This window comes from Moschus berezovskii, chromosome 14 (genome assembly GCF_049115385.1).
Source record: "Moschus berezovskii isolate FMDL1 chromosome 14, NW_MosBer_1.0, whole genome shotgun sequence".
Lineage (NCBI taxonomy): Eukaryota > Metazoa > Chordata > Mammalia > Artiodactyla > Moschidae > Moschus > Moschus berezovskii.
The window spans coordinates 55,647,207-55,672,145 of record NC_142473.1 but is presented as its reverse complement, the minus strand read 5'-3'; the positions used below and the strand labels follow the sequence as shown (position 1 = coordinate 55,672,145).

At 43.1% G+C, this 24,939-nt stretch overlaps 1 long non-coding RNA gene across 2 annotated transcripts in view; it reads left to right on the top strand.

The window, feature by feature from the left end:
* Nucleotides 1–3,698, top strand: part of LOC129554021 (uncharacterized) — a 37,888-nt gene extending 34,190 nt beyond the window's left edge. For both annotated transcript variants that reach the window (XR_008685550.2, XR_008685549.2), the window contains exons 2-3: nucleotides 3,231–3,463; nucleotides 3,630–3,698. This is a non-coding gene — a long non-coding RNA (uncharacterized LOC129554021). The remainder of the gene's footprint in view (nucleotides 1–3,230; nucleotides 3,464–3,629) is intronic.
* Nucleotides 3,699–24,939: the final 21,241 nt, after the last annotated feature.

The window sequence follows — 24,939 nt, the reverse complement described above, 5'->3', positions numbered from 1 at the left end:
CTATGATCGAAGCAGTTGTAATTGCTCCTGTCATTTTTGGGTTTCTCAAGTGTAACTTCAAAGTATTTTTCCTTTTCAGTGACATTGACTTTCTGATATACTTCCTACCCTGGAATGAACTAACACACATACTTCCACTTCATGTGGATAGTAAGAATCTTCTTTAATAGGAACGCCCAAGCAAGTGGTGATTTTAAACATGTTCCACTGCCGTTTTTGTGAAATAAAAGGACTTATACCTCTTCTTTTAAACAAAGTTGAGTCGATAAATCCCCCTAAGCTTACATTTCCAGTCCCATTGTAATGAAACCTGGGGACAGAGCATTTATATACTGTATAACAATCTCCTTGATTAAGAAGTTGAAGAGCTCTTGTCAAATAATAATGGAAGGCTTTGAATTGAAAATTGTCTGAATTGCTGCGAAATTCTCTTATGGCTCTATTAAAATTTGCAATGTCCCCATTAGAAGAGGCCACAAGAGCTGTTCCATGAAAATCATTGAGTTTCTTTGAAACATTGTGTTCTTTATGTCCTTGTTCCATGTCTCTGATGCCCATTTCCATTCAACTGAAAATTCTTTGTTTGCCTCCAGTTCTTTTAACAGCTGGGATGCCGTTTCCTCCTTTTCTTCAGTACAGCTCATATACTGATCATCAAATGCATTGTCAGCCATGTCTAGGTCAACCTGGTCAGACACCTATAAGGAAGGAGCAGTGTCCTTGGAAACTGCAGGGGAGCAGAATATGCCACCCCCAAGCATTCCACTTTGGCATGCGGATTATTTTGAGGTGAAGGCAATCAACAACCAGCAGACTCAGGAAAAAATTTTACCTCCCCCGTCACTGCCTAAAAGAATTTAGACAAGGGGCCTCTACCAGAGAAAAAACTATTACCAGAGATAACATTTTTTATCTGAAAGCCTACATCTACTTTGCACGGCAAACATTTTGATGGGGACCATTTTTAAAGTCTCTACTAAATTTGTTACAATATTGCTTCTGTTTTATGGTTTTTGTTTTTTGGGGTGTTTTTTTTGGCCATGAAGTATTGTAGGATCTTAGCTCCCCAGCCAGGGGTTGAACTCACATTCCCTACATTGGAAGATGAAGGCCTCATCACTGGACCACCAAGGAAGTCCCAGGGCAAACAACTGATTATCAAATATCTGCTCTTTTTTATCTTCCTGTGAATTACTCTCCTCCCCGTTGAAGCCCCAGGCCCCTATCGTATTTCTTAGCTTGGGATGGCATATAAGCCTCAACTGTGTGACTTTCCTTTGAGTCTCATGTCTTTGTTGACTACTGTATAGACATAAATAATGTGCTTTTCTCCTGTTAATCTGTCTTATATCAGTTTAATTATTAGACCAGCCAAAGAACCTAGAGGGGAAGAGAGAAAAGTTTTCTGCCCCTCTGCCCTCATCATATTGACTGAGGAACTGGCTTGTACTTGGCACTCCATACTACCCAGTTTATGTACTCCTTGCTCAGAATGATGTACAAGTCATGTGACATGGCCACGTATGTCATGAATGATACATGCATGCATGTGTGCATGATGGCTGCACACTAATTACATTCTGAAATAATTAAGTTTTGAGCTTTTATTTAGCTTCTCAATTTTATCTGTAAAATTTTTGAGATTCACAATTTCTAACAAGCCCAATGTATGGAGCCCATCCTTGGAGGCCTCTGGCCTATGTCTGCTATGAGAGAGTAGGTATCAGCAGAGGTGAGGACTCATGAGCAGGAAATGTCACCTGTACTTTTAGACACCAAGTTAGGATCAAAAAGTGAACCACTGCACCGAGAACAGATGCCATCCTCAAGGTCAGTTGGGACTGCAAAGAAACACAAGACTGTGAAAGTAAAGTATGAACATGTAGTTTAATTGTAAATGTGTCCCTGAATCCCTTCAGTGTTGTTGCTGTGTTAGTCGCTCAGTTGAATCCGAATCTCTGTCCCCATGGTCTGTCCATGGAATTCTCCAGGCAAGAATACTATGACTAGGGGGTTGAATAATGGCATACTAAGAATAATGGCAACATAGTAGGTTGCCAGTCCCTTCTCCAGCGGATCTTCCTGACCCAGGGATCGAACCTGGGTCTCCTGCATTACAGGCAGATTCTTTACCATCTGAGCTACCAGGGAAGCCCCTCTTTAGTGCTAACAAATCCTAATTTCAAATCTGTGATGTCGTATTCCAGACTCTTAAATTTCCCCTCCATCTTAAACAACTAATCTTGATGTCCTAGAAACCATTGTCTGAATCTTACCCACACCAGTTAAGTGAACCTGGCTTTGGTGCAGCCTGAGAGAGGGCCCCTGATGAAAAAAGTGACCCTCCCAATCAGACAGCTTTCTGTTGTGCAGACTACCATTTAGAGGAAAATATAAGATTTCATCGACCCTATAAAACCTCATCTTTTCCCCTTAGATGAATACCATGACTCTTTTCAAAAGTATGGTATCAATTGTCTTTAAAAGCAGTTCTTGATATATGCTAGTCCAGGGCACAAATTAATTTAGGGCCCCCAAATATTTCTCAGAGTTAGAAGCTTTCACCATGACCAGCTTGCCTCATTATGTCTTATATCTCCAGCAAAGGTGTTATTTTTCACTCTCCTCTTCTGGTTATAAAAAAAAGACATGTTTAATAAGACTAGTCAAGCAGTTAAGGTGAGTTAATCATTAGTCCTTTCTTCATGAAACAGAAGGGGAACAGAATATACCACTTAGGTATACTGATTATTTTGAATTATTGTTCCTGAAGAAATATCCAGTGCAAGAAAGACACTCTGACCTCCTTTGTCCCCCTGAGCAATAGAAGTTATGCTTCCTATACCAGGAGAAAGAGAGACATCCTTATCACCAGAGATAGGGAATTTATGGCCAAGAAGACTGTATAAACAAACCTCATCAGCCCTTTACCAATTTACTACCCCAAGCCCAAACTTCCTTCTCTTACCAATTCTTTACAAATTTACTGTTTCTTTGTCTAAAAGGTATAAAAACTACCTGCTTTGGTCACTTATTTGAGTCTCATATTTTTATGGATTCCCATACATGCAAAATCTAATTTGTTTTTCCCTTGTTAATCTGTCTTCTTGATTTAATTATTGGGCCAGCCAAAGAACCTAGAAGAGAAGAAAGGAGAATTTTCCTCCCTCACCCAGCTCTTAGTGAATAATAAGATCCTAATTGTGAGTATGTTTTTTTTCTTTCCATAGAAATGTTACCTGGCCTTGGCAGAATATGGAGCAACCCAGAACTCGAAAAAGACAGGGGCAGGAGGGAATGCTAATGTAATGGTCCTGCCTCCTCTCCATTGGGTAGGACTACCACAGGGAACTCTGTTTTGGAGCTGATTTTGATTCCAAAGACTTTGTTGTTTCAAGTAGGGATCTAAAACTGAGCCTTTCTGTTTTTTCCTCATAGAAAAATACCACGACCCCTTTCAAAGGTGAGTTATTAGTCTTCACGACAAATAGTTCTCAGCATTTTCTAATATATGGCTTTGATTTTATGTCAACACCACGGAAAATGTTTCAATGTTGTAATCTCTTGCTCAGACCCAAACTGCCTGTGATTAACTGCACCTAAATAAAATTCATTTTTCCTTTTTTAAGAACACAAGCCACATACGTAGCAAGGTAAGCCAAGGATCTTTGGAGCAAGAGCCACCCAGCTTCTTCTTGGTGAGCCCAGACTTTATTCCTTCCTGCATATCCCTCTTAGCAAATAACGGATTTTAACTCTCACCTTTTGTCTGTGATCTTTTATTTTCCACGACAATCTAGTTTGTTCTTGTCGGAATCTGGCAGAACACAGAGCCTGTGATTCGTGGAGAGGTGTGCAGTGTAAGGGTTAAGCACACACACCAACTCTTGCTGCCTGAATTTCAGTTCTTCCCACTTCGTTGAACGGTTCCTTTACCTTCATTTTGGAGAGTTTTGCCTTTTCTTGTAAGGATTTTAAACTGAGTCTCCCCACATTTTATCTTTCCTATATAACTCAAAACAACATTGGGAGGAGTCTGCAAACAGAAGAAGAACAAATAGCATTTTGCTCACCATAGCGTTTTGCTAGCCAGAGACTAATCTACTGCCATCACTGAACCAACTTTGTGCTTCAGACAGAAGAGATTAAGGCATTGTTATAGGATGAAGTACTCTGTGCTTCAGAGTAAGTGGAAGAAGATAACTGGATGCTCTGGGCTTGGGGCAAGCAGGCCTCATAGATAGTTAGATGTGTCTCAGGAAGAATTTTAATGAAACCAACTTCTTGCATCTCTCCACACACACAGAAAACTACTATAATCATTAACTTGAGATATCTGTTCTTTGTGACTAATAGTACTCTTCTATCAAGATGTATACTTGACTGCATGTATTTCCCAGCAAAACATAATATACAAGCTAACCTCCCACATTGCTTTGGAGCAATTTCTCAGTGCTGCTGGAAACTGTCTCCTGGGCTATAGTCCTCAGTAAGACCCTGAATAAAGCTTAACTCTTACATTGTGCATTGTTTTCTTTCAGTTGACAAGTAAGGCAACTGTGGTCCCTGGTGTTTAAAACTTGTTTAGGATAATGGAATTGGTATAAAATATGAAACTGGTGTCAAAATTAGAATTTGCCCCGTGGTTTCCTTCTCATGGATAAAATAAGAAACATGTTTATTCTTTCATTCCCCTTCCCAACCCTCCCACCCAAGAGCTCCTAAAACCCTTGGAATTTCCTGAATGATAGGAGTGTCTTTGTTATTTGTAACAAGCCTCTTTCAATCACAATTATGAGGTAACTAAGGATGAGGTCCCTTAGGATGTGGCTGAGAAAGACTAATTGATTAGTGGGATGAAACTTTCAGCCCTATCCCTTGCCCTCCAGAGATGACGCGGTAGAGGTGAAGGTAGAGTTTGGGTTATAAAACTCTGAACAAAGAGACTTAGAGAGTTTCCAGGTTGGTGTCCTCATCTGTATCACAGGAAGATGGTGTAGTCCAGCTCCACAGGACAGAAGTTACTGGACTTGGGACCCTCTGGACCACATCACCCAGTGTCTCTCCGTCTGACTGTGTAACTGAGTAGGACCCTATGAGACCTTCCCATTCATGCATGCATGCTAAGTTGCTTCAGTCATGTCCGATTCTGTGCGACCCTATGGACAGCAGCCCACCAGGCTCCTCTGTCCATGGGATTCTCTTGACAAGAATGCTGGAGGGGGTTGCCATTTCCTTCTCCAAGGCCTTTCCAGGACTGGCCTTTTCCCCATATCTTTTGCGTTAGCACCTCTCTGAGGTTCCTGGATAACAGTATCTAATGTACATTTCCTGAGTTGTTTTACAGATGTGAACTCCCCCACCCCCAATCAGTTCAGTTCAGTTCAGTCGCTCAGTCGTGTCAGACTCTTGCGACCCCATGAATCACAGCATGCCAGGCCTCCCTGTCCATCACCAACTCCCGGAGTTCACTCAAACTTATGTCCATCGAGTCGGTGATGCCATCCAGCCATCTCATTCTCTGTCGTCCCCTTCTCCTCCTGCCCCCAATCCTTCCCAGCATCAGAGTCTTTTCCAGTGAGTCAACTCATCTCATGAGGTGGCCAAAGTATTGGAGTTTCAGCTTCAGCATCAGTCCTTCCAATGAACACCCAGGATTGATCTCCTTTAGAATGGACTGGTTGAATCTCCTTGAAGTCCAAGGGACTCTCAAGAGTCTTCTCCAGCACCACAGTTCAAAAGCATCAATTCTTCGGCGATCAGCTTTCTTCACAGTCCAACTCTCACATCCATACATGACCATGGGAAAAACCATAGCCTTGACTTGACGGACCTTGGTTGGCAAAGTAATGTCTCTTCTTTATAATATGCTATCTAGGTTGGTCATAACTTTCCTTCCAAGGAGTAAGCATCTTTTAATTTCATGGCTGCAGTCAGTATCTGCAGTGATTTTGGAGCCCCAAAAAATAAAGTCTGACACTGTTTCCACTGTTTCCCCCATCTATTTCCCATGAAGTGATGGGACCAGATGCCATGATCTTCGTTTTCTGAATGTTGAGTTTCAAGCCAACCTTTTCACTTTCCTCTTTCACTTTCATCAAGAGGCTTTTGAGTTCCTCTTCACTTTCTGCCATAAGGGTGGTGTCATCTGCATATCTGAGGTTATTGATATTTCTCCCAGCAATCTTGATTCCAGCTGGTGCTTCTTCCAGCCCAGCGTTCCTCATGATGTACTCTGCATATAAGTTAAATAAGCAGGGTGACAATATACAACCTTGACGTACACCTTTTCCTATTTGGAACCCCCAATGGAAGATGTTAATTATGTGATGATCATGAGTACCTAGCCCCAGGCCTCCTGGAACCTAAGAACTAGAAATGTTAACCCCTGTGACACCACCCTGTTACTTCACCATCAGCCAGTCAGAGAACTGTACAAGAATTGCAACACCATCACTGCCATCCCACCCCTACCTGGCTTTTAAAAATGCTTTGCTAGGGTCTTTTCTGGTGGTCCAGTGGTTAAGACTATACTCTTCCAATGCAGGGGGCACTGGTTCAGTACCTGGTCAGGGAACTAGGATCCAACATGTTGTGCCATGTGCCACCCCACCCCCGAAAAGTGCTTTGCTGAAAACCTTCGGGGGAGCGTTTTAGAGTTTGAGCCAAGTCTTCTTGCATGGTCCTGCCATAGCCTTCTTTGTTCCAAACTCCAACATTTGGCTTGTTTGGCCTCACTGTGTGTCCTTTCATGATTGAGAGTCATCCTTGTCTTCCTGGTACAGAGAGGGAAACAGTTGGCAAATGGAGATTTCCTTTATAAATGTAATTGTCATAATTTTCATCCCTGACAATGCGACAACTTCCACTCTGCCTGCTGTTTCTTAAAAATAATCAGCTCAAAATAATCCTTATGCCAAAGAGCAATTATTTTGGGAAAGCATAGTCTGTTTCCCTTCATTTATAAAAGGAAGGCCAAATCCTTGACTGCCACCCACGTAAGTACCTAAGAAAGGTAAAAAAAAAAAAAAAACAACCACACAAACAACCATGTTAAGGACCTCAATAAAAAAAGAACTCAAATTGAAGTCTTTTACAATATCCTTTTTTTAAAAAAAATTTTATTGGAATATAGTTGATTTACAAAGTTGTGTTAGTTTCTGCTATGCAGCAAAGTGAATGTTACACACACACACACACACACACACATACATATATATCTCCTCTTTTTTAGATTCTTTCTCATATAGGATATTACAGAGTATTGAGTAGAGTTCCCTGTGCTGTACAGCAGGTTCTTATTAGTTACCTATTTCATATACAGTAGTGTGTATATGTCAATCCCAATCTCCCAATTTATCCCTCTCTTCCCCTTTGCCCCCCACCCCGTAACCAAATTTGTTTTCTACATCTGTGACTTTGTTTTTGTTTCTTAAGTAACTTCATTTGTATCATTTTTTTCTTAGATTCCACATATAAGTGTTATTACATGATATTTGTTTTTCTGTCTGACTTACTTTATTTAGTATGATAACCTCTAGGTCCATACATATTGTTACAAATTGCATTATTTCATTATTTTTATGACTGAGTAATAGTCTATGGTATATAAGTACCACATCTTCTTTATCTATTCATCTGTTGATAGACCTTTAGGTTGCTTCTTTGTCTTGGCTATGGTAAATAGTGCTGCTATGAACAGTGGGGTGCATGTATCTTTTTGGATTATGATTTTGTCCAGATATATGCCCAGGAGTAGGACTGCTAGATTACATGATGATTCTATTTTTAGGTTTTTTTTTTCTTTATTTCACTTATTTTTATTGGGTTTATTTTCTTTTAAAACAGGGGATTGACATCACCAAATATATCTGGATTTTCCAGGATAAATAAATATATATTATGAACTTATAGGGAAACAAATTTCATGTCTTTTAAGTATTTATTATATCTACTGGGGAATTTCCCTGAACGTTGCTATAACAGAAGGCTTTAACAAAAAGACCTTTGTTTTTGAGGAAAATATTAGGAAAAATATTCTGTACAGTTGTCTCTACGATATGCAAGTTTAAAAGTTGATCATAAGCATGAGATAAAATTTCCTTCAACTTCAGTAATATCTAGAGTCTTCTTACTCATTATCCCAGATTTTGTGTGTGTGCGCGCGCGCACGCGCTTGCATGTGCGCATGCTCGCTCCCGCGCGGGGGTGAAGTCACTTCAGTCATGTCCTACTCTTTGTGACTCCATAGATCACAAAGAGCCAGCCAGGATTTCCTCTGTCCATGGAATTTTCTAGGCAAGAATACTGGAGAGGGTTGCTGTACCTTCCTCAAGGGAATCTTCCTGACCCAGGGATTGAACACGCGTCTGTTACATCTCCTTCATTGGTAAGCAAATTCTTTACCGCTAGTGCCACCTGGGAAGCCTATTCCAGATTAGAAGTCATTTTAAAGCCAGATTTTAGTCCTATACTAATAATGATGATAATAGTATGTAATACATGTTAGGCATTTTGCTAAACATTTCACGTGTTCTACCAATTAGTACTTACCATTCCAGCCCCATTTCACATATTAGTAACTTGGATTTAAAAAAGCTATATACCATGGGCTTCCCTGGTGGCTCAGAGGTTAAAAAAGCTATATACCAGATTTCACTGGTGGTTCAGTGTTTAAGAATCTGCCTTGCAATACAGGGTACACGGGTTCAGTCCCTAGTCAGGGAACTAAGATCCCCCAGGCTGTGGAGGAGCTAAGCCCACAAGCCACAACTAGAGAGTTTGTGAGCCTCAGCAAAGATCCCACATGATGCAACAAAGATCCATGTACATTGACCAAGACCTACGGCAGCTGAATAAATAAATAAATGTTTAAACAAAATGGCTGTGTATTTGGCCCAAATTATACTGTTAGGAAATGGCAGAGCAGATCCTTGCTAACTATGGAGTTATGTGCTAGTCTGCCAGTCCATTTCTGTGGGTCTCCATTTCTTCATCTGTAAAACAGACTGGATTGCCTTTTCCTCTAAAATGTCACAATTCTGAGATTTTGGGAAACTCTCCAAAATTATGCAGAACCAACAACATAGTTTGATTTACTAATGACTCTGAATAAGAGAGTTGTCAGTTTGATTTACTGATAACTCTGGATTTTTATCAGTATTTTTTGCAATACTTTTTTTTCATTTATTTTTTTTTAAATTAGAAGATATTTGCTTTACAATGTTCTGTTGGTTTCTGCTGTACAAAAACATGAATCAGTCATAAGTATACATATATTACCTCCTTCTTGAACCTTCCTCCTCCCTCTAACCCATGCCATGCTTCTAGGTCGTCACAGAGCACCAAGCCAAGTTCCCTGTATTATACAGTAACTGCTCACTAGCTATCTGTTTTACACATGGTAATGTATATATTTCAGTGCTTTTCTTTGAATTCATTCCACCCTCTCCATCCCCCACTATGTCCGCAAGTCCGTTCTCTATGTCTGCATCTTTATTCCTGCCCTGCAAGTAGATTCATCAGTACCATTTTTCTAGGTTCTATATATACAAGTTAATATACAACATTTGTTTTTCTCTTTCTAACTTGCTTCACTCTGTACTAATAGACTCTAGATTCATCTCCACCTCAGTTCAGCTAACTCAAATTCATTCCTTTTTATTTTGCTCTTTAAGGATCCTCCATACTGTTCGTTATGGAGAACAGTAGTGATTGCATATTTATATTTCCACGATAACCTTTGATTGTTCATTCCCCACTGCCTCTTTCAAACACGGGCTTCTAAGACTATCTCAATCTGTCTACCCTGATAATCTGCAAGCATCTCCTGGCCAGTCGAGTTTTTTCTCTTCCACTGCTCTTGAAATGACTTTAAACCACCTTGTTCTATGTCTCAGTTTCACACCTAGGAATGCTGAGAACTCTTTGATCAGAATGTCTCTGTATAGGAAGCTCTCAAATCATAACCAGAACCCATGAGCATGTAGGATACAAACTTGAAAACATAATAGATTTAGAATATCTATCAGTGTCATCATCTTTTGACCCAATCAACTTGTTCTTGAAGAAAGTCCACTATCTTTTGCTCTCTTTATTAGATATAAACCATGTATCTAGATAGGAAAATAAAGTCAATGGAGTCTATACCTTGGTAAAACCCATGCATTGCTCAGGTTAGCTCAGGATAGAAAAGAATGATTAAATTTCATAATAAAATAATTGTCATAATTTTTGTTTAAGGAAATTAGTTTCAAAGCAGTCTTTAGTGTGTGTGTACAATTACACAAAATACTTATATCAATGTGCCATAGAGGATGGGCTGTACAAAAGAAATAAAACATATTTTGCATTTAGTAAAGAATATTCAGAGACAAAAGAATTTTGTTTGCCTCATAAAAGTAAGTGGAGAAGGCAATGGCAAGCCACTCCAGTACTCTTGCCTGGAAAATCCCATGGATGGAGGAGCCTGGTAGGCTGCAGTCTGTGGGGTCGCTAAGGGTCGGACACGACTGAGCGACTTCACTTTCACTTTTCACTTTCACACATTGGAGAAGGAAATGGCAGCCTGCTCCAGTGTTCTTGCCTGGAGAATCCCAGGGATGGGGGAGCCTGGTGGGCTTCCGTCTATGGGGTCACACAGAGTCGGACACGACTGAAGTGACTTAGCAGCAGCAGCAGCATAAAAGTAAGGCATTTTAAACTAGAAACTTATCAAAATGGATATATATATATATATTTTTTTTTTTTTTTTGACTGAACCTGGTCTTAGTTGCCGCATGTAGGATCTAGTTCCCTGACCATGGATGGAACCCAGGTCCCCTATATTGGGAAGTCCTTATAGGGGATTTTTTTTATGCATATGTGGAGCTTATCTTGGGTCAGACACTATTTTAAGTCCTTTACAGGGGATTTCCCTGGTGGTCCAGTGGTTAAGACACCAAGCTTCCACTGCAGGGGTCATGGGTTTGATCCCTGGTCAGGGAACTAAGACCCCACCCACATGCCACATAGCACAGCAAAAAAAAAAAACAAAACTTTACAAACATTAAATCACACAATCCTCAATACAATCCTATAGGATAGGCATTATTGGTATCTCCATTTTAGAGATGAAGAAACTGAGACCCAGAGTTTAAGTGACTTCCCCAATCACAGAGCTGATGTGGCAGCTTTGGGATTTGAACCCATGCAGTCTGGCACCTCAGCCTACACACTCATTCCCTATACCATGCCATCCTCCTAGAAAGGTACATAGTTGTAAACAACTCAGTTCAACTCAACTTGACCAACAGTATCTCTCTTTTGGTAATGTATACAAATATAAAGTTATTTAATTTCAAATGGTGTTCAGGGATTTCAGAGTTCCAAAACAATGGTCTGTTTGAGTAAGCATTTTCCAAAGAAATATGTGTTTGAGTTGCAACTGTAAACCAACCTTGATTAATGAGAATAGTTCCTGTTCGGGAACAAACAAACAAGGAAGGTTTGAACCAACCATCCTTTTTATTGTCAGTGAAAAAATTCCAAATCTCGTTGTTTTTCTAAACCATTTACTCTTGAAAAATGTAGTGAGTACTTCTGTTTCTGGGAACACAGTAGACCACAACCTGGATCAGCTCATCCACTGACAACAACTATCAAACCTGGGAAATATTTGTTTAAAGAAACCAAAAAACAATCAAAACAAACAAAAAACCTTACCTTCATTACAAGCATTGGGGGTCTGGCCAAAAAAAAAGGAATTCTCAATCTAGGGAACACAGTCAGATAGGTAAGTGGAGTGCTGGAACTAGCTTTGACTCTGAAAGCTTTTGCTGGACCAGGTGAATGGGAGCCTCTGTTTCCACACTTCATGGTTTGTGGGGGATAAAGAGATGAGGGCCTCCTGTAGTAAAGACTGCAGGAGAGCCTCTCTGCCGGAAGCTGGGCTGCACCCTCAGTGAGGGAAAATTGAACCTTTGTGGCTGTGGGAGGGAGAGGATATTGCAACCAAGAATTTGGAAGCATTTTTTAAAAAGAAAAGAAAAAAGAATTTGGAAGCAAAGCTACTTTTTAAAAAAATGAATTTGTTTTTTACTGTGTCAGTCTTAGTTGGGCACCTTTTATTGCAATGCTCAGGCTTCTCTCTAGTTGTGGCATGTGAGCTCAATAGTGAGGCATGTGGGCTCAGTAGTTGTGGTGCTTGAACTTAGTTGCCCTGAGCCATGTGGGATCCTAGTTCTTCAACCAGGAACAGAACAAATGTTCCCTGAATTGGAAGGCAGATTCTTAACCACTGGAACACCAGGGACAAAGAAGACCCCCCCACCAAACAACCTCTTCACACTATCTGAATGACCAAAAAAAACCCAACTCCAACCTGAGAATTTCATTTAGAGTGATCCATTTAGAGTGATTCAGTGGTCTTTCCCTGAGGCAGAAGTAACTTTAAGTCCTCTCTGAATAAAAGAGTTTGTCCATTTCTGTTTTGTAAATAACTTCATTTGTATCATTTTTTAAATTCCACATATAAATGATATCATATATTTGTCTTTGATTTCTGATAGGGACAGAGTAAAGGAACAAAGTAGTTAATTAAATAGTTAATCACACTAAGGGACTGTAAGTAAAGAAAGAGTATGGGAGACCCCTATAAGTTAATGATCACTAAAGAAAGCGGGTTTGTTTAACTGCAAAGCCAAGCAGGCTTACTTAGTAACAAAACCACACAACAGAAGTATGAGACGTGCCCCCAAACAATAAAACAATGGTGGCGTGAGACCCACATCCTGTCCAGTAAACTCAGTAAATTAAAGATTCCTAGGACATGCTCCTCTGGACACATTAGAAACAAAAACATAAGGAAAGGGTGACATTATACTGAGACTTGAAATATATGCTAAAGCATATATGTTACCACTTTTTGCTCATTTCCACTGTGCCAATACAGTCCTGTCTTGACCATATAGGGACAAGAAAATTCACCACCTGACATGGAGGAGAAGCTGATGATGGAAGCATGACATTCATTCAAGAGCGAGGAAGAAGGTGGTCTTTTCCCCCTCCCCACTTTTTCTTTGATTATAAACTGTAGCCCACTAAGTTCTTGGGGTGTAGTACCCTCTCACCCTCCTGCTTGTAAGCCTCAAAATCATCCTATTCTAATAAATCATTTCTTGTCTATCACTTTGCCTCTCGTTGAATTCTTTCTGAGCTGAAACACAAAGGACCAGAGCTCCTCAGAGCCCCCAGAACAACCACCTAGCAGTTTCAAACCAACTATACTTCAATTAAAAAAAAAAAAAAAGAGGTAGGTTGCTTAGGAAGCCAACTTGGCATAGTGGGAATTAAAGAGCCTCTTGATGAAAGTGGAAGAGGAGAGTGGAAAAGTTGGCTTAAAACTCAACTAAGAAAACTAAGATCATGGCATCCAGTCCCATCACTTCATGGCAAATAGATGGGGAAACAATGAAAAGAGCAGATTTTATTTTCTTGGGCTCCAAAATCACTCCAGATGGTGACTGCAGCCATGAAATTAAAAGATGCTTGCTCCTCAGAAGAAAAGCTATGACCAACCTGAAAGTGAAAGTCGCTCAGTCGTGTCTGACTCTTTGACTCCATGGACTATACAGTCCATGGAATTCTCCAGGACAGAATAGTGGAGTGGGTAGCCTTTCCCTTCTCCAGGGGATCTTCCCAACCCAGGGATCAAACCCAGGTCTCCCGCATTGCAGGTGGATTCTTTACCAGCTAAGCCATAAGGGAAGCCCATGACCAACCTAGACATCATATTAAAAAGCAGAGACATTATTTTGCTGACAAAGATCCATCTAGTCAAACCTATGGTTTTTCCAGTAGTCATGTGTAGATGTGAGAGTTGGACCATAAAGAAAGTTGAGTACCAAAGAATTGATGCATTTGAACTGTGTGTTGGAGAAGACTCTTGAGAGTCCTTTGGACTACAAGGAGATCCAACCAGTCAATCGTAAAGGAAATCAGTCCTGAATATTCATTGGAAGGACTGATACTTAAGCTGAAACTCCCATACTTTGGCCACCTGTTGCGAAGAACTGACTCACTGGAAAAGACCCTGATGCTGGGAAAGACTGCATGCAGGAGGAGAAGGGGCTGATAGAGGATAAGATGGTTGGATGGCATCACCGACTCATGGACATGAGTTTGAGCAAACGCAAACTCAAACGGGAGATAGTGAAGGACATGGCATGCGTGTCCTGGCATGCTGCACTCCATGGGTCGCAAAGAGTCAGCCATAATTAGAGACAACAACCACAACCCTCTTTGCGTGAGTGTATTGAAACTTTTCTTTCAATCAAAGCAAACCCCCATGGGTTTAACTTCCCCAAGGTGACAGTTGGGTTGCTGAGGAAGCCACCTGCCACTCACGTGCAGATGGCTTGTGCCTCCTTATTGAGCAGGTCAGGGTTATAATCTGCCTATTCTTAATTCAATATACCAGTTTGTGTTTCTCAACACAATTGGCAACAAGGAGGATAGGATGGTGGGAAGTTTGCACCCGTATTCAATGTCTTGGAGCTGTGAGTGGCATACTAACTTTCTCTCCCATACTCAGTCTCTATGGGAAGAAACCAGGGCTAGCAGTAATGCTGCTGGTTGCTGGAAATCCCTACCCTAAATCATCAGTGCTGTAAAAGGTCAGATTCTCCTGCAGAGACTCAGGAGCCAACTAAAGGCCCTAGTCTGAAATGGGTGTGTTTCCAATTGTTCTCTAAAGGAGACCCTCCTGGGTGTCAGTTCTGGAGGTGATGGGCTACGGTCATATGTGAAAATGCCCCATGTTTTGCCAAGGTGAGCTAACCAGGACGGAAGGGCTCTCCCTTTTTCCTCCAGGCAGAAACCAGGGCGAGGGCTCAGGTCCTAGTGTTATGGACCTGGATGCTTGGACTCTTTAATCAATAGAAATTGATGAGGCCACATGAATTTCAGGCAAGGACTTGCTGGGGCTTAAGCTGCAGCACGAGGAGGCAGCAATAGGAAGCAGGTGCTCTTGCTCTTTTTTCCAGAGAGCTAGCTGGTCCTTTAAATAGGGTGAGGGTAGGGGTGGGAGATGGGTTGGAGGTGTAGTTTGGGTGGGCTCTTCAGCCCTCTCAGGGTGCCTGGTGCAAGGATCCACCCTTTGTGGAGGGCCGTGTGCAAGGGTCATGTGCAGTCCTTCATCTCTGCACCTGTCACATCAAACATGGTGGATAAGCTCATTACTGCTGCCCCGGAAGGTAGGAGAGCAGTCAAAATTGCCCCAGTGGAGCATGCGAGCAGTTGTTTAATCACCTGTGCCTTGTGGCTGTTTTGTATTCTATTGCTTAAGGAGACATTTGTCCAGGTGCAGGCACTCTGGCAGAGATCTCCGGTCCCAGCCTGTCTCACTCGGAGCCAAGCAGAGTTCCTCTAGATTCATGCTGATTGGGGAGGCCAGCTGCTGGGTCCTCTGTGCCAAGGGTCAGACTTGGGGAGCCAGCTTTACCAGGGCAACAAGGCACCCTAGAATGAGGGGATGATAGCTATAGAGGGGCTGCGCCCAAAACGCCACCAGGTGCAGACACTAGCCGAGGGATTCAAGCCCTCTATCTTAAGTGGCACATATGTGTATAGGCCACTGTCCCTGCCCAAATGGTCACTCGACATCCTGACCTGCAGCCACTGGCCATTACAGTGCCCATTAGCTCTAATTGGCTAATAGGCTTATGCAGTTCAGACCCATCTCTGGCAAGACAGGGCCAAGCATTGAATTGTTGCGAGCATATAACTAAATTTTCTCTAAACCAAGGCTACACATGGGCTTCCAACCTTTACTAGTTATGGAGGAAGCCACCCATGTTTTGGAGGAGAGCCCCACCCAATCATTGGCAAGATGTTTTCCTCATGGGCCCAACCCTGACTACTTCCTCTGGAACCTTCCACAATAGCAGAGAAGACACCAGGGAAGACATGGTGATGATGCCTGTGAGTACTGCCTGTACTTGATTGTTTATCTAAATTCCCTGCTGCCAACTCCCTTGAGTGGCATTTGGCAGGAAGCCTTACAAATAGCTGTGAAAAGAGGAGAAGCGAAAAGCAAAGGAGAAAAGGAAAGATATAAGCATCTGAATGCAGAGTTCCAAAGAATAGCAAGGAGAGATAAGAAAGCCTTCCTCAGTGATCAATGCAAAGAAATAGAGGAAAACCACAGAATAGGAAAAACAAGAGATCTCTTCAAGAAAATTAGAGATAGCAAGGGAATATTTCATGCAAAGATGGGCTTGATAAAGGACAGAAATGGTATGGACCTAACAGAAGCAGAAGATATTAAGAAGAGGTGGCAAGAATATACAGAAGAACTGTACAAAAAAGATCTTCATGACCAAGATAGTCACGATAATGTGATCACTGACCTAGAGCCAGACATCTTGGAATGTGAAGTCAAGTGGGCCTTAGAAAGCATCACTACAAACAAAGCTAGTGGAGGTGATGGAATTCCATTTGAGCTATTTCAAATCTTGAAAGATGATGCTGTGAAAGTGCTGCACTCAATATGCCAGCAAACTTGGAAAACTCAGCAGTGGCCACAGGACTGGAAAAGATCAGTCTTCATTCCAATCCCAAAGAGAGGCAATGCCAAAGAATGCTCAAACTACCGCACCATTGCACTCATCTCACACGCTAGTAAAGTCATGCTCAAAATTCTCCAAGCCAGGCTTCAGCAATATGTGAACCATGAACTCCCAGATGTTCAAGCAGGTTTTAGAAAAGGCAGAGGCACCAGAGATCAAATTGCCAACATCCGCTGGATCATGGAGAAAGCAAGAGAGTTCCAGAAAAGCATCTATTTCTGCTTCATTGACTATGCCAAAGCCTTTGACTGTGTGGATCACAATAAAATGTGGAACATTCTGAAAGAGATGGGAATTCCAGACCACCTGACCTGCCTCTTGAGAAACCTGTATGCAGGTCAGGAAGCAACAGTCAGAACTGTACATGTAACAACAGACTGGTTCCAAATAGGAAAAGGAGTACGTCAAGGCTGTATATTGTCACCTTGCTTATTTAACTTATACGCAGAGGACATCATGAGGAACGCTGGGCTGGAAGAAGCACAAGCTGGAATCAAGATTGCTGGGAGAAATATCAATAACCTCAGATATGCAGATGACACCACCCTTATGGCAGAAAGTGAAGAGGAACTCAAAAGCCTCTTGATGAAAGTGAAAGAGGAGAGTGAAAATGTTGGCTTGAAGCTCAACATTCAGAAAACAAAGATCATGGCATCTGGTCCCATGGAAAAACAGTGGAAACAGTGTCAGACTTTATTTTTGGGGGCTCCAAAATCACTGCAGATGCTGATTACAGCCATGAAATTAAAAAACGCTTACTCCTTGGAAGGAAAGTTATGACCAATCTAGATAGTATATTAAAAAGCAGAGACATTACTTTGCCAACCAAGGTCCATCTAGTCAAGGCTATGGTTTTTCCCGTGGTCATGTATGGATGTGAGCGTTGGACTGTGAAGAAGGCTGATCGCCGAAGAATTGATGCTTTTGAACTGTGGTGTTGGAGAAGACTCTTGAGAGTCCCTTGAACTGCAAGGAGATCCAACCAGTCCATTCTAAAGGAGATCAATCCTGGGTGTTCATTGGAAGGACTGATGCTAAAGCTGAAACTGCAATACTTTGGCCATCTCATGTGACGAGTTGACTCACTGGAAAAGACTCTGAGGCTGGGAAAGGTTGGGGGCAGGAGGAGAAGGGGACGACAGAGAATGAGATGGCTGGATGGCATCACCGACTCTATGGACATGAGTTTGAGTGAACTCCAGGAGTTGGTGATGGATAGGGAGGCCTGGCGTGCTGTGATTCATGGGGTCGCGGAGAGTCGGACACGACTGAGCGACTGAACTGAACTTGGTGTTTACCCCAGAGTCCCCTTGCTTGCTGCAATGCTTGCTGCTCAAGGGTGAGGCAGTACTCTGACTGACAGACTGCTCCCACTGTGCATGTGTCAAGTCTCACAACCTACGGGGGCTCCTAAACACTTGACTTAGTTGTTTGCCTTCAACACACCCATTAGATTCCACATTATGGGTCCTCTTGAGAGTTAGTGAGTTTAAATATCCATTAGGAGGAACCCCTCTGCAGCTGTGGATGCTGCCAACACCACAGCATCACCACCCTTCCCCCCACCCACCAGGACAACAGCCACAGGGTCACCTCCCTCCAGCACTCGAGGGATCCTTCCCCACAGTCACTACCCAGGGGTCCACAATCGTCCAGTTCAAGCCCTTCGGTAGGGCAGAAATTAGGGCTCATTTTTTGGGTTGCTACAATTGTTGAGCATGTTACCTGGCTCCACAAAGGCTATTTCCCAAGTTAGTGGTCTGTGGGGATGATTTTTTTCTTTTTCACTTTCGGCTACACAGTCCTGGCACGCAGGATCTTAATTCTCCAACCAGAGATCGAACTCAGGCCCGCTGCATTGGGAATGTGGAGTCTTAGCCACTGGACCACCAGGAAAGTCCCCCAGTGTGATTCTTTAGTGCAGATGGTTTTGGATAACTGCTTAGCTTCAGATTTCACTGACAAAAAAAGGAGGTATGAGTGCTAGAAAGAGTACCACTTTTCGCATGTATATTAAAAATTCAGGCAAATTTATAGAAGGTGGCCCAAAGGGGACAAGAATTCTGTAATCTCACCTAAGGTTTTAATCAAAAATGTTGTCTTTATCTAAGGACTTTGATTACTTTTTTGGCTGGACCACAACAAATGGATTTCAAGTTATCATTTATCTATTGATGATGCTGTTGATTGGCATTTTTGTGTTGCCCCTATATTTCACATACTCAGTGACTAAAACCCTGCTAGTTGGCTTGATATAGCTCTGCTGTCCAGAGAGTGTGTATAATTATCCTGAAAGATTAATGCCTAGGCATCACAGAGTCTATTGTGATGAGAAAAGCAACTTTTGAGGAAAACAACTTGTTTTTCTCAGTTGCTGCCTAGGCATTTTATGGTATGATAATCCTGCTCACACCCAGAACCTGGACACTTCGATAAAGACTTGAGGGTAGAGTCATAAATCTTGTGACTCAACTTCCTTTGTGGGAGTGTTTTGAAACTACATCAAAAGGGCCTCAGCATTTTCACTTTCTCAGTGTCAGAGTTCATAAGCCCAAGGAGCAATCTGCCACCTCCATGTGGTGGCTTGTGTCTGATCAGTAGGTCGTCACCTGCATATTCTCAATGAAATTCACTAGCCCCGGCTTCTTGATGCAGTAGAAGAGTCAGAAAGGTTTGTCTCAGTAGAGGAGAATAATTAGTGCTGGGTCAAATGCCACTTTGGTCTCACCTCACAAGTCCTGAAAACAAAACCCAGAAAAACCAAACTGGTTTCAAATAATTTAACTGTGTTCCAGAACAAAGCTCAAGAATACTTGCAGGAAAACAAAAATATCTAGTATCCAATAAGGTAAAAAAAATCACAGTGTCTGGAATCAAACTAAAGATTGGCATGAAAAAAAGCAGAAAAAAAATCCCATAATGCTGAGAAAAATCAATCAGTTGAACTGACACAGAACAGCAAAGACATGAAAATAGTTATTATAACTATATTTCTTAAGTTCAGGACACTAGAGGAAGGATCAATCACATTAAATAGTAATGTGGAAGTTATTGAAGAGGCCAAAATTGAACTTTTAGAACTGGAACTGCAATGTCTGGGATGGATTTTTGCCAATGTTTGGCGGGAAATAATAGCAAGGTTAAATAACTTTTAATGTTTTAAGGGCTACTTGTAATTCTGTGAATTGACTGTACATCTATTGCCCAATTTTCCATAGGATTGCTGGGTTTTTTCTTTTTCAATTTTTAAATGCCTTCTATGTTTTAGGAAAATCAACTCTATGATGTAACTTGCAAATATTTCAGTTTGTCATCTGTCTTTTCTTGATATATCATGATTTTGGCTTTTTTCCCTTGTTGCTTACTGCTTCTAGATTTTGAGTCATAATTAGAAAAGTTTTCTCCACCCCTTGGTTATGGAGGAATTCACACTTATTTTCTTCGATATATGCATGGTTTTACTTCAGTTCAGTTGAGTTGCTCAGTCATTGATGACCCTTTGCGACCCCATGGACTGTAGCACGTCAGGCTTCCCTGTCCATTACCAACTCCTGGAGCTTATTCAAACTCATGTCCATCAAGTTGGTGATGCCATCCAACCATCTCATCCTCTGTTATCTCCTTCTCCTCCCGGCTTCAATCTTTCCCAGCATCAGGCTCTTTTCCAATGAGTCAGTTCTTCGCATCAGGTGGCCAAACTATTGGAGTTTCAGCTTCAGCATCAGTCCTTCCAATGAATATTCAGAACTGATTTCCTTTATGATTGACTGGTTGGATCTCCTTGTAGTCCAAGGGACTCTCAAAAGTCTTATCTAATACCACAGTTCAAATGCATCAATTCTTTGGTGCTCAGCTTTCTTTATAGTCCAACTCTGACATACACACCTAACTACTGGAAAAAATCATAGCTTTAACTACATGGACCTTTGTTGGCTAAGTAATGTCTCTGCTTTTTAATATGCTATCTAGGTTGGTCATAGCTTTTCTTCCAAGGAGCAAGTGTCTTAATTTCATGGCTACAATCACCATCTGCAGTGATTTTGGAGTGCCCCAAAATAAAGTCTATCACTGTTCCCTTTGGTTCCCCATCTAATTGCCATGAAGTGATGGGACCCGATGCTATGATCTTAGTTTTCTGAATGTTGAATTTTATACCAACTTTTTCACTCTCCTCTTTCACTTTCATCAAGAGACTCTTTAGTTCTTCTTTGCTTTATGCCATAAGGGTGGTGTCATCTGCACATCTGAGGTTATTGATATTTCTCCCAGCAACCTTGATTCCAGTTTGTGCTTCATCCAGCCTGGCATTTCGCATGATGTACTCTGCATGTAAGTTAAATAAGCAGGGTGATAATTAGTTTTTACTTAGAAATAAGTGTTTTTTTTACTTAGCAATAAGATTAATGAGCTAATCTTGAAGTAATAATGGTTTTACTTAGCAATAAGGTTAATGGGCTAATCTCTGGAACCATCTGGAACTTCTTTTGAGAAACAATGTTAGATCAAATTTTGCCTTTGTGTCAACAGAAATAATTAATGCATATGTGTGCTGTGTGTGTGCTCAGGTGTTCAGTCATGTCCGACTCTTTGTGGCCCCATGGACTGTAGCCCAATAGGCTCCTCTGCCCATGGAATTTTCCACGCAAGAATACTGGAGTGGTGTGCCATTCCTTTCTCCAGGGGATCTTCCCAACCCAGGTGTCGAACACACCTCTGTTGTGTTTCCTGCATTGGTAGGTGGGTTCTTTATCACTAGCGCCACCTGGGGGAAGCCCTGAATGTGCAAATTTCTTCCATCTGTGTGCGCGCATGCATGTGTGTGTGTGTGTGTGTGTGTGTGTGTGTCCCATAGAGAACTCAGTCCTGTACATTTTCCAGTCAGACAAGCTAAACATGGAGCTACCAATCAGATAAGCTAAATATGGAAATTGAAAGCAAGCGTTTAGAAACTTTTATAACAATTTGACATTTCCACAATATTTAAGCATATGGTTGTTTTCCTAGAAACTTGTTCTTATTGCATTTTCATAAAGTATCAGTCCTGGAATAGGAAATGGCAGCCCACTCCCGTTTTCTTGCCTGGAAAATTCCATGGACAGAGGAGACTGGCGGGCTGGAGTCCATAGGGTCACAAAAAATTGGACATGACTGAACATACACACACTCCAGAGAAAAAGAACCACCCAGATGGGTATATATGTAAACTGAGATTTGGCTCACTTGATTATGGAGGGTTGGCCAGTCCAAAATATAGACCTATAGGCTGAGACTCAGAGAAGAATTGCAGTTCAAGTCCAAAGGCAGAATTCCTTTTGCCTTTTTACCTGTTGTAAGGCTGGACCCCGGTGGCCATCTTGGCTTCTCCTTCTCCTCTTCCTTTCCCGCGGACTCTGACTATTGTACTTCGTCGTTCCTTCCCCGCCGCTGGAAAGTCTCTGATATAACAGCTCTTGACAGAAATCAACCCCTCCCTCCTAACCTCCCGAGGGACCAACCCAGTCTCGCCACCTCCACTAACTGACCTATGAGAAACCACCATTCCAATCCTTGCCTCATTTGGGAAAAAATTCGCTGCTCCTTACTGTGAAGCTATATAAGTTGCTCTTCGTCTTTGTTTGCACGCGGACTTCCTCGACCTCACTTGCTTCCGTCTGGGAACCCCGCCCGGGAGCACTTCCCATTAAAGCTTGTTATACCACCTATTGGGTGTCTGAGTTCTTTTTATCTAACATCATTGGGCCGTTTTGACCTTACATTTGGCGCCCAACGTGGGGCTCGAGGCGAGGGCCCATCCCCCCAGCTGCGGGGTCTGTGGCTCCCTAGGCCCGACCTGCGCCCAACGGGGCTGCTTCATCACCTCGATAGGACCGCTCAACAGTCTGTCAGCATACGGGGTAAGTCCCTCAATTCGGGTCTTAGAGAGGGCCTCCCTGTTGGCGATCAGTCCTAGGAAGTTCGGTACTGAAATCGAGGCCGCGTTCAGACCCCCTCCTTCCGCAGGCCAAGCCTGCTAATCCTTGGCGCCAGTCAATTCGGAGACGTCCATCTTGGCTTCGGTGGCCCTTACCGTTCCTCGCTGGGACGTTGATTCCTTCGGGGACGCCTGACTGACTCGACTTCTCAGCCTATTCTGCCGTTTGCCATGAGGACCACCACCTCCAAAGCTGACCGCACTTGGTCAACTCCACTAGAGTGTCCCCTTGCCAACCTCAAAACTTTACATATTTCTCAAGAAATCCGCCGCAAACGGCTGACCTTTTTATGCTCTGAGGCTTGGCCTCAATATCCTCTCGACAATGGCTCACAATGGCCACCGACAGGGACTTTTGATTTTGATATCCTCTGTGATTTAGATAATTACTGCCAGAAGACGGGAAAACAGTCTGAAATACCCTAGGCACAGGCTTTAGTGGCTACTGTGCTCCCCCTACACTTTCTTCCCCCACCTCACCCCTCCTTACCGACTCCCTCTCCATTAACCCTCTCAATACCTCTGCTCCTGTTACTCCCTTGACTCCCTCTTTCCTCGCTTCCCCAACCCCTCCTTCATTAACCCCTTCGATGCCTTCTCCACAGCCATCCCACTCAAGAGATGGCTCCCTGGAGGCTCACTCAGGGGCTCCCTCTGTTCTGTCACTCTACCCACCCCTCCCTAAACCTCATCCCCCTTCTGACTCGCCTGTCAGTTCCCACACTAGGTCTCAAACCGCCCCAAAACGGAAGCTGGGCTCTTACTCAACCAATCCCTCCAATTATATCAAAAATTTTACCCAGCTGTCCCAGTCTTATGCCCTTACCTGGAAGGATGTCTTTCTGATCCTGGGGTCCACCACCACCCCAGAAGAGAGACAGGCCATCTGGGCGGCAGCCAAAACGGTAGCTGACCAGCGACATCTGGCAAATCCGGCAGATCCCGCCCAACCCCCTGGGGCGGCAGCCATCCCAGATGTCGATCTAGGCTGGAACTATCAGGAGGGGCAACGGGGGAGGGCCAATATCCCACACAGGCCGGAATGTTTGCTGGAGGGGATGGAAAATACCTCTCTCAAGGTTATTAACCTGCTAAAACTAGATAAAGTAACCCAGAGCCCTGATGAAAACCCTGCAGCCTTCCTCAATATGCTGACCGAGGCTCTCACCACTTACACCCGAATCGCCCCCGGCTCTCCAGCAGGGGTCACCACCCGGGCTAATCGCTTTATATCTCAGTCAGCTCCAGACATCAGGAAAAAGCTATCCAAGGCTGAGGACGGGCCCCAGACCCACCTCCGAGACCTGGTAAAAATGGCCTTTAAGGTGTAATAGATGGAAAAACAGTGGAAACAGTGTCAGACTTTATTTTTTGGGGCTCCAAAATCACTGCAGATGCTGATTGCAGCCATGAAATTAAAAGACGCTTACTCCTTGGAAGGAAAGTTATGACCAACCTTGATAATATATTAAAAAGCAGAGACATTACTTTGCCAACCAAGGTCCGTCTAGTCAAGGCTATGGTCTTTCCTGTGGTCATGCATGGATGTGAGAGTTGGACTGTGAAGAAAGCTGATTGCCGAAGAATTGATGCTTTTGAATTGTGGTGTTGGAGAAGACTCTTGAGAGTCCCTTGTACCGCAAGGAGATCCAACCAGTCCATTCTAAGGGAGATCGATCCTGGGTGTTCATTGGAAGGCCTGATGCTAAAGCTGAAACTGCAATACTTTGGCCACCTCATGTGACGAGTTGACTCACTGGAAAAGACTCTGATGCTGGGAAAGGTTGGGGGCGGGAGGAGAAGGGGACGACAGAGAATGAGATGGCTGGATGGCATCACCGACTCTGTGGACATGAGTTTGAGTGAACTCAGGGAGTTGGTGATGGATAGGGAGGCCTGGCGTGCTGTGATTCATGGGGTCGCGGAGAGTCAGACACGACTGAGCGATTGAACTGAACTGAAGGTGTACAATGCTCAGGAGGACGTAGCCGAAGCCAGCCATAAGGCAAGGCTTAAACAACAGGCCGAACTTCAGGCCAACCTCCTCGAGAGGCACACCCAGGCACTGGTAGCAGCCCTGCGACTGGCCACAGGACAAAAGGTGGGTCCCCAGAAGCCACCGCCGGGAACCTGCTTCAAATACGGCCATGAAGGTCATTGGGCCCGCCAGTGCCCAAATCCCCGACCTCCAACTAGGCCATGCCCTCGCTGCAAGCAGATGGGACATTGGGTGAGCGACTGTCCCCAGGCAGCTCAGGTCTCGACCCCATCGGGCGTGGGCTTGGGTTCCCAGAAGGATGCCCTGCCCTCGTCTCCTGCCTTGGAGCTCCTCTCCTTCGACGAAGATTGACGATGCCCAGA